Raw genomic sequence first — 14,420 nt, 5'->3', positions numbered from 1 at the left:
GTTCGTTTAAATTTTAATAATTAAATAGGTTGAACCGGAATACTCCGGTCGTATCATTAAACATTTTACGCAATTCCAACTTTAATAGATTCTTCAGCAATATATTTTTAAACTTCAAACTTTGATAGTCATATAATTCACTCATAATATTATAAAGGCCTTCAGTCATAGCTTGGTATGTATCTCTCTAATTTTCTGTTAGTTCTCGTAGAAATTATGCTTTAAATTAAAGTGTAAATGATTAATCTGCAATTAATATAATAATATTTTTTACTGAAACAAAGCATTTTTTTAATAATATGATTACTGATAACAGAGTCACTGAGCGTTTAAACTTTATGGGCATTAAAGAATATCTTTCTTAATTTATATAATATCTCAAGAATTTGTCAACAAAAATTTCTCAGATTCATCATGAACAGATCAATTCATTAACAATGTTTCATTTTAAATGCATCAAACACTAAGAAAATAAAATGAATCGTTTAAAATAATCGGTCGAAAACAGGTTTTAAAAAAACTACTTAAAAAACGATGTACTTAAAGCTATAAGCATATACAAAAAATATATATAACTAACATAAATACAATTTAATTACAAAAGCATGCAACCAACCTAAAAATAATTTAAATCATCCGTTGGTTGTCATGTCAACAGTCAGAACAAACTGCGCATGCGTGAATTTTCTTCGCCAGTTACGTTAACGCAAATGCGTGAATTTTTCTACGCCAGTTGAGGTAACGCTATGCAGATTATACATTTTTTATTTCCTTTATTCTGTGTTATTTTAATTCAAAAGTACTTCAGAATGAATCTGAAACATGGATTAATTAACAATGTTTAATTTTAAATGCATCAAACATTAAGAAAATAAACAGAATCGTTTAAAATAATCCGCCGAAAAATGTTAACCCTAGCCTCAGTACTGTTGGGAGAAAAAAAGCCTTACTCATTTGGTGGTGGGGAAAATGGAAGATTTTTTTGGCGGAAAAGTTGGCGGTGGGGAAAATGGAAGATTTTTTTGGCGGGAAAGTTAGTTTTTAATTAATAATTAAAATTCTAATTAAAATTTCAAAAAAACGGACCCCAGGTGCACATTCCCGACCTCTAAGGTATACATGTACCAAATTTGATAGCTGTATGTCAAATGACCTGACCTGTAGAGCGCCAACACACACACACACACACACACTGAGCTTTATTATAAGTATAGATATCAAATTATATCAACGTGCACTCACTCGATTCTTTCCGCATATTATCAGTCAATTATTCTAAAGTTCATGATTTTGCAACAAAGCTTCTTTCTTAAATATTTACCTATTCATTTTCGATAAAATTAAATAATTTAATCCAAAATTTCACTAACTGAAATTATTATATGTTTGGAAACTGAATATAAAAAAGTATCACACGTGTTATGTTGAAGAATGCTGATTTTTTTCACCTTACATTTCAAAAGCAAAAGTTAGTTTTTAAATATTTTCTATCTAATCCTTGATAACGACGTTTTCTGATATTCTGTGATTTTTAAAATAACCTTTAATTTCCGGAATTAGTTAGAATAATTCTCAAATAACTGCACACTTCAAATGAATTTAGACAACATTATTGTAACATAACTGAAATCTTCAAATCAGTTTAGACAGCAAATTAGTAATATAATTGAAAAAAAAAAAAAAAAAAAAAAAAAAAAACCTGACAGAACTTTAAACATTTGCATATTGAAATGCATTCTCTGTTTGTTTTTCTAAGAATATTCCGTTTTTATATATGAGCAGATGTTTTTTGAAATTATCGTCTGTAATCATTTTGATTTGTTTGAAAGGAAATAATAATAGATGAGATAGTGGGACATAGTTTGCACATTTTTTATGAGAGAAAAATTATATCAATAATTTAATTCATATCACAAGCAAGATATTGATGCATTAGATTAAATTCCTATAACCCAAGATTTAAAACGCTGCTATAAGTAAGCGTGGCTGAAAAAAAGACAATAGAAAGATTTAATTATGAACATATAATTTTTTTCAGAAACTTGATTGTACCAAAGTGCACTTTTTCTGTGAAACTAAAGACAATGTTGTACATCTTCTTCTTTACACAGAAAATACCAGAAACTCCATTAATTTGGCGGGTGAATTAAGACGATTCCTTACCCTTTCGTAAACCCCCTTAATCCGATTGTGGGTGGACGGAGGGTTGAGCAAGCTATTAGTTCCGGATTATTTGGATCCGCTAGATTTCCTACATGAGGGAGAAAATATTATACCTTTGTCAGCCCCATCAACCAGATTAGCAGGTGGATTATTTTTATTGGAGATCAATTGTTCTTACCCGGTTAAGTCTTTTATGGGTATTTGCCAAAAAGGAAAAAAAATTAAAAGTATTTACAGGATTTCATTTTATTAGTATTTCAGCTTTCATTTTGATAGACGTATTAACAATGTTGTTTTTGTTGTAGTTCAATTGTTCTTACCCATTTACAATTATTACAAGTTTATTTTTATAATAACTTTGGAGAATTTGCTAGATTTCATTTTATAACTTTATTGCTCATTTTATTTTACTGCTGATCGAATCTTTAATTGGTTTGTCTTATTATAATAATTGCAGCATTATATTTAATGTTATTAGTAAGACAAATTTAATTTTTCCATAGCAGTTGGATAGAGAGCTTTCATAAAAAATATTATAAGCTATTCAGATTAAGGATTCAGATCAAGGGTTCAATATAATAGAATTTGATAATCTAGAATTCATAGAAATTAAGATTTTTTTCTATAGGATATTACCTATTTAGACGAATTTAATTTTTTAATTAGCCTGATTCGATAAAGAGAAATTCTTGGACAGCATTTGTAAAATTTCATTTTCAGATCTCTTTTCCTTCTATTTTCACACAGCTGTTAAAAATAGTGTTTACAAAATTATATATGCTATTTATTAATAAATTCAGTAGTGAAAATTAATGTAATAGCACTTTGCTACTCCGACATCCATGTTAGCTATATATTATTATTACTGTCATCATCATTATTATTAAAAATAAACTATTTCATTCATATAAGAATATTTTGGATTTTAAATTAGCAAAAAGAAAGTCAGGGTACATTTATAGCTATAGTTGTATATGTGCCCTAGGTATAAATTTTATACAATTGATGCAAATAACATCTTATGAATATTTTTTTGCTCTATTCATTTCAGGAATAAATAATTTGTAAGAAACAATCTAATATTAATAATATTATTAGTGTATTTTCCAGTTTATATATAAGAAAAACATTGATAAAAAGGCTTTTCATAAATAATTTAAAAGCAATATGATAAAGAAATTATCGAAACACCTTTTCTTTTGAGGCAAAACAAGCGACAGAAAAAAAAAATAGTAAGATGGAAAAACTTGCGAGTACAAATTGTTGTTATTCAAGTCTATTATTTTGAAAACACTATTATTCCAAAAAAAGACAATAACCAATTAAAGTATATATTTAAATAACATTATTATTAAATAATTTTAAAGTTTATCGTTTTATGAAAATATTATTTTCTGAATTGAAATTCAAAATATTTTTATGAAAATAATATGAATATTTTTAATTTAGAAGAGCATTTTCCGATTTAATAATTTTAACAATTCTGTAGACGATTTTTTCTTTTTTTTTTTCTACTTTAGGAAAAGGTAAGAAAAATCTCACCATTTCATTTTACTTAGTTAACTTTTTAACATAACGAAGCTTAATAAATGACAATATTTATCTCAATTTACACGAAGAATAAAAGGAAGAATTTATCGTAACAAATATGGGATGTTTATTTATTAATTTTTGTATTTGTTGTTCATATCGGCATGAATACACAGTCAAAAGTTTAAATCAAAAGAAAAAAATGATAGAAATACTAATTATTAATTGCGAAAAATACATTTCTTTTCTTTATTTTGTAAAATTTGGAAAAATAAAATGATATAGATGTTATTGTTTGCCATTTGGCATATATAAAAATCAGGCAACTGATAATTACGCAATTATTATTTCGGTTTTACACAATTTGACTGGTATATTCTGTTTTTAAATAAATATCATTAGCAAAAAAATCGACAGAAACAGGGTTGGCCTTCAAAAATAATAATGCTTTTATTTCAAGGAAAATATTCTAGGTAATTTTTCTTTTTAAATCAGTAAGCATTTAGAAATTTATATTGTCTTCATGTGTTTAAACTTAAGGATTTAAAAAAAAAAAAAAAAATGAATTTGAAATTTATTAATGCTAAAATATTTATTTTGCCTAAAATTGTGAATTGCATTCTTTCTTTAGAATACATGATGTCACTAATATTTCCTTAATTTTAGAATTTTTCAGAATTTTCAGAAAATATTAAATAAAGCTTTTAACTAAAATAAGATTTGGAAATTTTGTGGATTACATTTGATAAGCTTGATGAATTTGAGCAACTGAATATTTCCCACAAATATGTATTTCAACACGTAATAAATTATCAAATTATACAAATAATTATGAAAATTGGATTTTTTCCATACAATCTAAAAAAAAAGTTTTTCCCTATTAGTTGCATTCAAGTATTGTTGATTTCATCAATGTAATTTGTGTACTCATTTAAAGCAAACAATTATCGATTTTTTGTTATCATAAAATAAAAAAAATATTGCCTAAAATTACTTATGAACCACTTAAGGTTAAAATTATGAATTTTATGGATAAAAGAAGATTTCACAATGGAATGTTTCAGAACATAACTAATAGAATGCAATTTTATGAAATTTTGAAAAACCTTGAATTTTATAAACAATTCAAGGTTTCAAAGTCCAATAATTTTGGGAACTAATCTTATCATCATGGAAAAAGTATATAATGTACACTGTTGTACATAAGATACAAGGACACACAAACTATCATTAGACATCATGTTATAATAATTTAAGAAATGAAATATTATTATATTTACAAAAATATTTCGTTTGTTTGCTATAATTAAAATTAATGAAACTTGCATTATATTTGATTTGATTCAAAAATAAAAAATAAAAAATAGGTATATTTTCAAATTAAATGGTTTAATTTGAAATTTTGAATTAATTGTATTTTATCAATATTTCTTATAATGCAATGAATTATCACTTTTTTAAACATTAAAAGAAAATGAAAAATGAAACCATTTTCTCTAAATCACAGTCTCAAAAAGTATAAATTATTTTGATATCAACCATTTTTTAAAATATTTTTTTTGCTTGTTATCAAGCATTTTTGTTAATCATGGTTTATTTCATGTTTATAATGATGACATTGTAATTATTTTTATCATGTGAGAACATGATGTTGATTTGGTTAGGGGATTTTGAAGCTCGAAATCGCGTAGGCAATTAATAAAACAGAAATGGCTATTTTCGTTATCCTCTTTTAATCGCATATATTTTTTTATCTGCTTATACCAGTATTGCATTATTATTATGTATGCTTCTTTGAAAGTAGATGCGTTTTTAAAAGGTTGACCTGCTTTTACCTGTATTGCTTTATTATTACATATGCTTTTTTGACAGCAGATGCGTTTTTAAAAGATTGACATAGAACTATGACACCATAGCTGTTATTTCATCTCAAAATCGATCGAGCTCCAGAACTTTGTTTGTCAGCTAGAAAAATTGAAAATGAAAGTTTAAAAAAATTATCATTATATATAGAGAGAAAGAGAGAGTGAGAGAGGGATAGAGACCGATAGAGAAGTCTCGTGATTGTTTCAAACTGGTAAATGACTTAAATTAATTAAGACAAATAATGACTTGAAAATAATAATGTTCTCTCATGATAACTTGAAATTTGTGATCGTAGATTTCATTTAATTTTTTTTCACATTCTTCTGGATGTTCTAGAGTATTGAAAATTTTTGTATTTGTGTATCATCCTTGACAAACATTATTTTATAATACAATTATTAATTAATCAGCTGATTTAATTAAATGTTGATTTTTTGATTAAATATAAATGAGACCACCTGGTACAAATTAAAAAAAATATTAGAAAACTCCATTGATTTATAGGTAAATTGTACAACACTTATAAAAATGCACTTTTTAGAACTGCATTTCTTTCTTATTTCAGCGATCTATTTGTGACTATACTCAAGCTTTTCATTGTGATGTTTCAATTAGTTTTATCTTTTTATGTTATAATAAGCAATTTAAAAATCGTCTGTGTTTTATTTATGTAAAGAATTCATGTATTTCCTTCTATTTTCCTTAACTTCCTATTTATTGTAGGCAAATGAATTGATGAAATTCCCTAGAGAATTGGAGTTTACAGGAAAGATAAAATTGATTCTTTTTTTACATAAAAATGTCATTTATCATACTATTGTTAAGAGTTAAAGGAAATGTCTTATATGAAGAAAAGTTTAAAAACATTCCTATGTTCTATTTTTAATTGGGTAGGAGATTGGATGTAATTTATAAATGATGTTTAAGGTTTCTCTCTCAGATGGTTTGTTATTTCCAGATATTATTTTAGAGCTTCGGCAGTCAGACTTGCTGTTTGTCTAACTCAGCTACTTATTATTTGACGATCACTCGAGCAATGTAAGGCAAAATATAAGAATGTATTTTCTTTTCATTGCTCTTTTTTTTGTTAATCCCCCCCCCAAAAAAAATGTCACAGGGTGTATTTCAAATTATTATGCTAAAAGTTTTAAATCATTTTTAGAAACTATACTAGATAAATTCAATAAATTTACTTTCTATAAGTATAATCAGTCTCACAAAAATGGCTTTTACACAGTTTCATTAATTTCACGCGTTTCTTTTTTTTCTTTTAGTTGCTCTAATTTTTATAAATTATTTTAAAATTTCAACATTTATTCCAGATCATTTAAACGATGTAAGGCTATAAATATAACATTGATTCTGAAAATAATAAAATAAGTAACCTATATAATTTATTCAAATATTATTATTTTTAAAATTTTTAAAAATATGATAGAATTTTTTTAACACATTTGTAATTTTATTCATTTATCTAAAATCCCGGCTTGCATTTTAATTAGATTTATAATAAATAATGCCAATAAATAGTAAATAATGTTGCTTTTTGTTTAAAAACCACAGTATGCTAGATAGATAAAACTTGGCATTTAGCTTTATTAACATAATTATTGTAACAAATTTCGGATCAAATTTGTTAGGAAGAAAATATTTGAGTTTCATATTAGATTTTCTTTCTCAAAGGTAATGCGCCGCTTCTCTTTGAGCACAAGTTATTGTCAGATATCTCTATGATCTTTCCGAATATTTTGATTGCCGCACATTATCGCGAGGATATCTTTAAAATACTGTAACGAATCCTGTACTATCAAGAACCATAGAAACATACGACAATTACAAATAGAAAACATTCATGTTTCTTTAAAAATATTGCCTAGTTTTTTTACTTTAATTTTTTCTGCTTCTGTTTGAAGAAAATCAAAACTGAGGCACATCGAATGCTCTCAAGTACTACCAGTAAGTACTTGAGACTCATTCTCTTAGCAAAAGAGTGTGACATGAGTGGTTTTAACTCGATAGACCGTATTCTTACGGTTCCAAGAAAATATTCCGCATTCGGTGGAACCAGTTCGACGTGATATATTATGAGCTATTAAAACCGAGTAAAAACTATCACAACGGATCTGTATAGAAAGTAATTGATGTGTTTGTGCCGAGCATTGAAGAAGAAATACCAAGAAAGAACCAAAGCTCTCTTTTAATACGATAATGCCACATGTCTCAAGATCAGTCAAGATATACCTGGAAGCATTAAAATAAAAAGTCTAAACCGATATACTTTCCATATGTTCCCACCAGACATACTAACCAGATGTTGCTCCTTCCAACTACAATTTGTTTCAATTGATTGCACAATGCCTGGCTTTTATAAAGAAATTCAAAAGTGGGTACTCGTGAATTGCCTCAAAAGACGCATGGTTTTTTCGAGAAGTTTTCCAACAATTGCCGAAAAATGGGTGAAACTAATGGCTTGCAAAGAAACAGCAATTTGAATTATTAATATGTAATTCACATTTTAAGAATAAAGACTCAAATTTTGGGAAAACACTGGAAATAAAGCTAATATGTTTACAGAAAAAAATGTCACATGATTTTTCTGTATTTCACAGATTAATGAATATTAAAAAAATCCTACGTTTTAAAAAATCTTATGGATAATGAATAACATATCGGTTACCACTGAGTTTAACCACACTAGTTCAGAACCACTTTAGAGGAAATATCATTGGATGCGAATATATTCAACAATTAATAATTGATAAATTTAGTGCTTTCTATTCAATTTGGTCATCAACTTTATCGTAATTACTACTTATGTAATAGACCAGAAACTTGTAGCTTACCATAAGTTAGTAACAACGCTTAAAACAAACAAATTAGAATTCATTAAGCAACAGCAGAGACATTGGTACGAAGCTCATTTGAAAACTCTGCGAACACGCACTTCGGAAATCCAATTTACGAACCTTGTTACAATTGCTTACGGTAACGTTGGCGTTCAATTACCATCACAAAAAATAAAAAAAGAAAAGAACAGATATCACGAAATTTCCAGGGATTTCATTTTACGGTTCATTCTTCTTTCGACATTAGAAAACAAAGCATTTTTTGACAGAAAAACAATAGTTAAAAATGGATGCGCCTTCTCTATAATGCATGCACACAATTTTACGAATGTCTGTATATAGACTTTTTGAATAAAAACAATGACCTCTTATTGCATATTGGCCTCATTAATACCATGTGGTGTCTATATCAGTTTAGAAGCAACTGGGGATAGACCTTTGCGGATAATTAGTTACATTAATAACTAAACGGGCCTCGTCAGAAATTCAAACATTCGATTGTATTGTCGAATGGTACGGGCAAATATCGCGTGTTTGACTTGGCTAAAAAGAATTGCTGAAACTGCTTTCAGATTAAACAAGTTGGTAAACGATATAGTTATGCTCTTGCAGATTTCCGATCAATTACTCGTTTTACTCGTTCTTTTTCTTTTTTTTTTTATTTGATCGAATCATAACGAGGAATTTTTTTTTTTTAAAGAAAAGTCCTTTATGGTTGACAATGGTTTTGGGACATGCATTTGTTAGATACAAACTAATGACTGGGCGCTCAATTATTATGCCGTTGATGACTTTTTCTGACCAAACAAGGAATTGCAAATGATCAGTTTGGAAAACTGATATTGTGTTTAAGCAATTCCTTAATTTTGTATTGGACACAATTTTTTGATCTATTTAATCCATTTAAAGAAGCATTTATAAAAAAATTAATATTTTTAAATCATTTTCATCCTTTTATGTTTAGTAAAATATAAATAGGAATGTCTACTATAATCCAGAAATAAATAAAATATAAATTAGAAAAAATTGATATTATATTTACTTGTGCTGTACCTCTTAAAAGCTGCTATTGTAAGCGATATGAATATTTATTTACGAATATTTGTATTTTTTTCCCTATGTTGAAAGAAAATGAATGCGATGAACCAAAAAATAAATATATGTAAGAAATTAAAATACGGAGAGAGTAATGGCATTATATTCTACTTGGTATTGAATTCTAAGAATTATTATTTGAGAAATGGTATTCTATTCTAAAGATGTTCTATTTGTGTTTAACGGATTTTTCTTTGGTCCCTGAAAAGAAGCATAAACGAAAGGATTTGACGAAACGAAATGACGCAATTTCTATTTTCTAAATGAAAAAAAAAAAGGTATAAATAAGAAAGCGATAATCTTTTATAGCCGCTGCATTTAGAAGAGTGTTTATTTGAATTAAATCCTTTGGATTTTTTTTATACATACAAAGACTTACTTAATACATCCGACAAATGCTTTTTAAAAATAATTTCAAAGCTATTAAATTCAGTAAATTACAAAAACGCAAATGCAAAATGATAAACCATAAAACTAAATAAAAAAAAGGGAAAAAATAGAAAACGACTATTTTTTTGAAAAGGTAATTTTGAAAAATGATTTTGTATTTAAAAGATGCTTTACTTTTATTGAAAATTTTTTATTCATTTGAATCCATTGAAATCAATGCTTGCAAAACGATTGAATATTTTAAACCCCTTTTAAACCTTACTATGTTTAATAAAAATAAGCATGAATGAAAATATGGTAAACAAAATGAAAAGTGAAAAGAAAACTTGATCACATAAAGAGATGAATTTTTGAACGTTGGTATGATATTTATGGATTAATTAATTCATTTTAAAAGCTGTATTTTTAATTCATAGGGAATGAATGATATATGGAAAGAATTATTTTATTTTCAAAGCTGACAAACATCTCTAAATATTTGAAATTCTACTTATTTTTTCTGTAAATTAATTTCCTTAAATAATTGAATATATATATATATATATATATATATATATATATATATATATATATATATATATATATATATATATATATATATATATATATATATATATATATATATATATATATATATATATATATTATAGAATATAATAGAAATAGTTTATTATTGACATTACATATAGTTTGTAATATTACACTTCAATCATAGATTGTTATTTAAAAGTCATAAAATATTACCTGAATAACATACTCATATAAAAGAAGATAAAAATTTTCCCTTTTTGTCATTTAAGTACTTAGAAATTTCATATAAATATAGTATCATATTATAAACATTAGGATTCTTCTGAAAGATAATGACATGATTTCGAATGTATGAAATTTCTTTAAAAAGCAAATAAAAATATTTTTAATATTATATTGTTTATCGACGAAAGAGTACAAAAAATGTGCATAAAGATCTTTAAGTTGGATGTACTGTAAATGAAACGAAACGAATTAATTTACAATTAAAAGAAATAATAAATAGGGATTATTAACTTTAAGTAATTAAAAATAAATTCATTTTAATAAATGGCGAATAAGAAAAAGTCTAGAATAATATCATATATTATCGAAACTATATGAAATTTTATTGATATAAGATTAAGTTTTATGCGTATAATTTATAGATGAGTTAAAAATAATATTTTATTTATTATGATAACGTTATGTCAATAATTCAAATGATAATGTACATAACTTTAGCAAACTGAAAAATTCTAATTGACGGAGCATTCAATGGAAATTTACAAATGTGACACATAGTTATTTCTTAAGTAGAAGGAGCTAAAAACATTCCTTTAAAAAGTTTAATCAGATTTCTATGTAAAACTTAATCAAAATGTGAAATTTTTCTCAATATCCAAAACTATTTTTACTCCTGATTAAAATGAACATAACTTCTGTATGAACTTTTCTCTTCTATAGATCTATAAAGGTACAGTCACATTTTTTTCTCATACGGATCTATAAATATACAGTAATATTTTTTCTTCTACAGATCTATAAATATATAGTTTATTGTATATTTTAATAATATACTGTAATTTTTTCATGGAGTTAAATTTTAGTGCTTCATTTGAAACCGAATAACCACGCAATTGGATAGTTTGACAACTTCAGTAATCTAGAAGCAACTACGAAGGGGACAAATAAATTCGAAGATTTTTTGGAGTAATTTATATTTTAATAGAAAGCTCACACTTAAAATTATAATTTAATCAACTGTATATATTCCGTACTTACTAGCTACTTTGCTCTTTGTTAAAAAAAAACTAACAATTGTATTTTTTGGGTAGAGAATTACTTTTTTAAATATTCTGATTGATTTTTAATGACTAAATTTCGATTATGAAACAATGTAAATGATCTGCAAAATAAATAAATGAAAGAAAATTGTTCGATGTCGTATCCTTAAAGCATATAAATTAACCCCCCCCCCCCAAGAAAGATTTGAATTCAAAACCTAAGAAAGAGTTAACAAATTCATTATTTTTGTGATTTTTTAACACTATTAAACGTATATTTAGATGACCAATTAAGTAATAATCTATAGTAGATCATTTGTTGGTTATTTTCTCATTTAGATATTTAAATGTGAATGTATAACTTTCTACCATTTGGTAATATATACTCTCATATATACTTAAATGTGCATGTATAACTTTCTATCATATAGTAATTACATACTTTCATATATACTTAAATGTGCATGTATAACTTTCTATCATATAGTAATTACATACTTTCATATATACTTAAATGTGAATGCATAACTTTCTATCATTTAGTAAGATATACTCTCATATATACTTAAATGTGAATGCATAACTTTCTATCATTAAGTAAATATACTCTCATATATACTTAAATGTGAATGTATAACTTTCTATCATTTAGTAAGATATACTCTCATATATACTTAAATGTAAATGCATAACTTTCTATCATTAAGTAAGATATACTCTCATATATACTTAAATGTGAATGTATAACTTTCTATCATTTAGTAAGATATACTCTCATATATACTTAAATGTGAATGCAGAACTTTCTATCATTTAGTAAGATATACTCTCATATATACTTAAATGTGAATGCATAACTTTCTATCATTTAGTAAGATATACTCTCATATATACTTAAATGTAAATGCATAACTTTCTATCATTAAGTAAGATATACTCTCATATATACTTAAATGTGAATGTATAACTTTCTATCATTTAGTAAGATATACTCTCATATATACTTAAATGTGAATGCAGAACTTTCTATCATTTAGTAAGATATGCTCTCATATATACTTAAATGTGAATGCATAACTTTCTATCATTTAGTAAGATATACTCTCATATATACTTAAATGTGAATGCATAACTTTCTATCATTTAGTAAGATATACTCTCATATATACTTAAATGTGAATGCATAACTTTCTATCATTTAGTAAGATATACTCTCATATATACTTAAATGTGAATGCATAACTTTCTATCATTTAGTAAGATATGCTCTCATATATACTTAAATGTGAATGCATAACTTTCTATCATTTAGTAAGATATACTCTCATATATACTTAAATGTGAATGCATAACTTTCTATCATTTAGTAAGATATACTCTCATATATACTTAAATGTGAATGCATAACTTTCTATCATTTAGTAAGATATGCTCTCATATATACTTAAATGTGAATGCATAACTTTCTATCATTTAGTAAGATATACTCTCATATATACTTAAATGTGAATGCATAACTTTCTATCATTTAGTAAGATATGCTCTCATATATACTTAAATGTGAATGCATAACTTTCTATCATTTAGTAAGATATACTCTCATATATACTTAAATGTGAATGCATAACTTTCTATCATTTAGTAAGATATACTCTCATATATACTTAAATGTGAATGCATAACTTTCTATCATTTAGTAAGATATGCTCTCATATATACTTAAATGTGAATGCATAACTTTCTATCATTTAGTAAGATATACTCTCATATATACTTAAATGTGAATGTATAACTTTATATGATTTACTAATATTTACTCTTAAATGTGAATGTATAACTTTCTATCATTAATTAATTTACACTCTCATATATACTTAGATGCGAATGTATAGCTTTATATCATTTAATACTATTTTTACTATTATTTTGTAAAACCATATACACTCTAGATATCCTTTTTTTACATATTTTAAAATCATTCTAATTTTATTGCAGATGGAGTAGAAAGAAAATTTGAGGAAGAAGTGCACTGAAGAGACTAATCGATTTTAGAGCACCGATCATCACAAGAAACGGGTCTCCCATTCAAAACCTAAGATGGGCCCCACTTATCAAGTCATTGCACAGACCCTCATGAACGACTTCGTCACCAAATCTGTATTTTGCATGCTTAGAGCCTAAAAAGAAATTATACAAAATTATTAATTCTAGTCTTTAAGCTTACGTCTTGTTATTGTTGTCAAGTTACAACTTAAACCTGTTGTGTTTTTTATATGGTTTTAGGAACAGTTCATTTCCCATTTCTATGTATGTGATGTTATATTGAATATATTATTTTATGGCGCCTTTGATTTAAGTTAAAAATGAGTATTCATTTATCAAATGCATTGCGTATTAATGAAAATAAATTATGTTTCAAAATAAAGACTGTGGAAGTTGACTGATTTTCTATATTTCTTTTTACATCAGGTAAACACATAAAATAAATAAATAGACGATATTTCTGTTGGATAACTTAAGAATTATAATAATTTTTTTTCATTTATAGTATGCTTAGATTTCATTGAAATTGCTTATTTAACGCACGAGTAAAAACTTATCATCACATTTAAAATTCAAATATAAATAATATTGTGTGAAATGCTTAAGTTTTAATAAATATTAACCCATCAAAAAGAAACTACCATTTCTACTTGCACATTAGTTGATAAATGAGATTATTATACAGATGACT

At 25.7% G+C, this 14,420-nt stretch overlaps 1 protein-coding gene across 1 annotated transcript in view; it reads left to right on the top strand.

The window, feature by feature from the left end:
• Nucleotides 1–14,051, top strand: part of LOC129976187 (silk gland factor 3-like) — a 146,602-nt gene extending 132,551 nt beyond the window's left edge. The window contains exon 3 of the mRNA XM_056089627.1: nucleotides 13,682–14,051. The gene's annotated coding sequence lies outside the window, so the exon portion shown is untranslated. The remainder of the gene's footprint in view (nucleotides 1–13,681) is intronic.
• Nucleotides 14,052–14,420: the final 369 nt, after the last annotated feature.

Source organism: Argiope bruennichi, chromosome 7 (assembly GCF_947563725.1).
Source record: "Argiope bruennichi chromosome 7, qqArgBrue1.1, whole genome shotgun sequence".
NCBI classification, from domain to species: Eukaryota; Metazoa; Arthropoda; class Arachnida; order Araneae; family Araneidae; genus Argiope; species Argiope bruennichi.
The sequence above is the reverse complement of the archived record's forward strand: the minus strand, read 5'-3'. Positions and strand labels throughout refer to the sequence as shown.